This window comes from Olea europaea, chromosome 23 (genome assembly GCF_002742605.1).
Source record: "Olea europaea var. sylvestris chromosome 23, O_europaea_v1, whole genome shotgun sequence".
Classification (NCBI taxonomy): Eukaryota; Viridiplantae; Streptophyta; class Magnoliopsida; order Lamiales; family Oleaceae; genus Olea; species Olea europaea.
Genome location: NC_036259.1, coordinates 8,962,012 through 8,966,430, shown reverse-complemented (window position 1 = coordinate 8,966,430; position 4,419 = coordinate 8,962,012). Strand labels below are relative to the sequence as shown.

Below are 4,419 nucleotides of genomic sequence, written 5' to 3'. Positions count from 1 at the left end.
TCTTTTTTTTATTATTTTTTTTCCCATCTTCTAATGAATGCATGTCAACTGTTGTCTATCAACATTTTCTATTTGAGTAGCATGATTGTTTAGGGAAAAACATATTTTTGAATAATGAATTTTTGGAGAATATATAGTTAAATATTAAAGAATTTTTTTGATTTACGTATAAAATTATTTTATTAAGAAACGTACGATTAAGAATGAGTTTTGAAAATGAGGCTGAAACAAGAGTTTTGCTAAAAAATTTGATCGGAGGACGTTTGAACACTAAGCATTGTTTTGACGATTCAATTCCTCTTTCTTCTCTGCTCTCTCATGCACCAACAGGGAGGGCTAGTGGAGCAACCTTCTCTCGTCATGCCCAATGTCCAAAGTAAAGCATTGATATAGCGCAAGGAAAAGGGAAACAAATAATACTAACTTCAAGAAATCATCATTTTGAAGCTTTGATTTAAATAAGAAATCACAATCAGGCCTATCTTTGCTTGCACTTTTGTTTGGAAATCACAAGAAAAAGTTCAATTATCAACTTTGGGATATGATTCGTTCCATCACAATAAAATTCAGAATGAAGTTTGTATGGTTAAAATATTGCAATAAACTATGAAATTAGTTTAGAAATCTGTTAACATTAACAAGACGAGAGAAAATGAAAGAAATGAAACTACATTAGATAGTATCGACAAGTTTACAGTTCCTATAACTACCAAATACGAACTTGAAGGCCATCATTTCCGAAGCTCCGTTGTTCCTCTTCTATTTGCTTTGCTGTACTTACAAGTGAAGTATTACAGTAATGCACCTCGATCATTTGAAGAGTTGGAATTTCTCCAACACCTGAAGGGATCTCCTTCATTTTACGGCATTTCCTTAGGACTAAGTGCTGAAGGCTCGGGAAGTGGATACGGTCAGCTCTCCAGTGCACGAGATCAATGTCTTGAAGTAGCAGATATTTCAGTTGAAGAAATTCTCCTTCATTTGGTTCCCATTCTGGTCCATCGAAGGCATTATATTTGAGTTTGAGCACTTCAAGATTAAGCAACGAACCAATAATTGTCATATCCTCCCAAGGAATGAAGATGGTGCTCAAAGTTAATTTTTTGAGCGAAGGAGGGAAAATGATGTAATGCAAGAAAGATGGTGATTTCATGAAAAATGAGCATTTTAATGATTCAAGTTGATGTAGATGGACCAGATTATTGAGACAGTAGTATTCCGAATCCAGTAAACCATATCTAAAACCAAAATCAGGATCATAACTGATTCCCAATTTCTTGAGATTGGGAATTCTCTTCAGGATATCCTCTGTACATCTGAAATCCACTACATCGGAGAGTGTCCGCAAGTTTTCTAGAACCATAAAACTTTCTTCACTAGGAGGTTCAGAAAGTACCATTCTCCACGACTGGACATGCCTTAACTGTGTCATCTTCCATATTTCAGGTTTTAAATATATGGTTCCGTAATTAGTAATAAGGGTTTGTAGATTTCTAAGGTTGTAAATTGATGCAGGAAGGCTCCAATCCATGCAGCTGCAAGCGAGGTACCTCAAGTTACGTACTTTTGCCGTTATATTCGTTATATCTGAAAGATAAATTGAATCCATAGCATCCAACACTCTGAGTAACATGCCGTATGACAACATAACCGAAGAATGCTGGACAAAGTTTAAAAGAGACCGCAGAAGTAAATTCGGTAGATTTTTGGTAGGATGATCAACCTCTTCTCGTCTATGAGTACTTAAACGGCGCAGGATAATGCCTCCAGAAATCCCACGGAGATAACTGTCATTGACATGAAAAAAATTCTGCCTCTGAGCTTCTCTCACACATAGGTCACGTAACAGATCATGGATTTTTCACGTTATAATTTTGCCTCGGGAACTCCTTTGACAAACCAAAACAATATTCCTATCAACAAGATCCAACAAGCACTCCTCAGCCACATCTTCCAAATTTTTGGATTCCACTGGTTTTATTAATCCTTCCGCAACCCATAACTTGACTATTTTGGAGACTCGAACAACGGAATCTTCTGGAAAAATTCCCATATAAAGGAAACAACCTTTCAAATGATGAGGTAAATTCCTATAACTTAAAGATAATATCTTTGAGCACTGCTCATCATATGAAGCTATCACCGAACTTAGTGTTTCTCCAACATTTGTCCAGTCATCTACTGTTCTTGTGGCCTTAGCGAGGTGCCCTGCAATCACAACAATTGGAAGCGGAAGTCCTCCACAACTTTTGACTATCTTCTTCCCAACATACTCGAATTCACAAGGGCAACAATCTTTTCCAAACACTTTCTCACAAAATAAACTCCAGCTTTCCTTCTCATTTAGAAAACGCATCTGGTGAGGCGGATAACAAGAGTTTGCAAAACCAGCCACGTTATCTAGCCTAGTGGTTATCATGATTCGACTCCCCTTCTTGTCATTCGGAAACAATCCCTTCACTTGATCCCAAGCCTCAGTGTCCCACACGTCATCCATCACGATGAGATACCTCTTACCCTTTAGATTCTTGTACAAAATTTCTTTTAATTTTTCAGTGGTCTCTACACGAATCTCGTTAGTGAGTTTGTTCATCGAATCTAGAAGTCCTAGAAGGATTTCTTGCACATTATAGTCTTGAGATACTGTTACCCAAGCACGAAGGTAAAAATGATAAACAATAAATTCATCATTATAAACCTTACTGGCTAGAGTTGTCTTACCGATTCCACCCATCCCCACGATGGAGATAGTTTGAAGATTTGATGATTCCCCAGTCAACCGATCCTTTATCACCATCATGTTATCATCAAGACCCACCATATTAATCTTGCCAATCGAATCTGGTTTTGATGAAGAAACACTCGACCAAATCATTGGATCCAGATCTTGTACGTCACTCTCATCCTCAATCTTGTCCACCCTCTTCTTGATGGTATCAATTTTTTCCGTTCCGTTACTCGAATCTAGTTTCGATGAAGCAACACTCGTCCAAGTCATTGGATCCAGATCTTGTACGTCACTCTCGTCCTCAATCTTGTCCACCCTCTTCTTGATGGTATCATTTTTTTCTGTTCCATTACTCGAATCTGGTTTTGGTGAAGCAACACTCGACCAAGTCATTGGATCCAGATCTTGTACGTCACTCTCATTCTCAATCTTCTCCACCCATTTCTTGATGGTATCAATTTCTTCTATTACTTTCTCTAAATCCGCCTTGAATGTACTGTATAAGAGTTTTTTAGGTATGCAGAGAGAAATGCAATTACTCATCTTTTGTCTCCTAGTTTCTTCAAGAACTCGACGCATAATGTTGAATTCAATGATATCCTCAGCTTTATGTGCTGCATCCGTGATTCGACTCTCTAAACTTTCTATTGCTTTGCTGCTTTTCTGTGAAGAATTGTCAAGAAAATCTTGTAAGAAACTAACCTTTTTTAGGAGAAAAATTATCTGTCGTTCCTCAACACGAATCAGGAATTGGTAATCATGATGCAGAGTATGATCAAGAATATGAGCAAGGGAAAGAAGAGAAGCATAAGCCATATCCGTTTTCTCGATAAGGCAAATGGGGCTATGCTTGCTCTACACTCGTGTACAAGTAACAGCAAGAGGTACTACATACACGCAACAGCAAGAGGTACTACAACCTTCCCCAGATGAGGAGGGCCCGTTGTTGGTCTTTCTTTATTGGAGGAGTGCCTGTTGGGGAAGAGATATTCCTCCAACAGGGGGACCTATCCATAGAGCAAAGAAGACAAGTTAAGCTCCCGTTTGTCCCATAAGTTTTCATTCCATTTTTTTTCTATTTTCAATCACACAATTTTCATAAAATAATATTACACTTAAATCCAAAATTTTTCCTTCTTTATCAACTATTCAATTTTAAAAAAAAAACACTATTTTACCAATTTTCATTTTAAAAAAAATGGGGGCTAACTGTCACAACACCCACCTAACTTTGACTATTGTCCAAAAATTTAAAAGAGATATTAATATGGAGGACAGCTCATGAAATCGTGGACTCCCAAATGTGCATCTCCCTTTCTTTAAAAAAGGTAACATGCCTGCCCCCACAAAAGAAATCACCCAAAAGAAATGCCTCATTCCAAATCCTAAGCCTCAAATCGAATATGCCCCATATCGAATATGCAAGAGTATGAAGAGAACCTAGCCATATATGTTTTCTCGTAAAGGCATATGGTCTTTATCAGCTATGTAATTGGTCTTTCTTTGACATTATCCCTTGTTTTGTAGGGAACAAAATCAATTTTTTAATAAATTTCTATAAAAGTTGATGAAATTTGTGATTGAAAAATTTTGGATCCCATAAAATGTGTAGTTAAAATTAAGAATTGATTTTGACTTAAATTTAAATTTTCTACGAAACAAGAGCTTATTATTGCACCTATCCACATGGG

General features: G+C 37.0%; 1 pseudogene; it reads right to left on the bottom strand.

Moving 5' to 3' along the window:
• Positions 1 to 577: 577 nt before the first annotated feature.
• LOC111372313 lies at positions 578 to 3,747 on the bottom strand (annotated as a pseudogene).
• Positions 3,748 to 4,419: the final 672 nt, after the last annotated feature.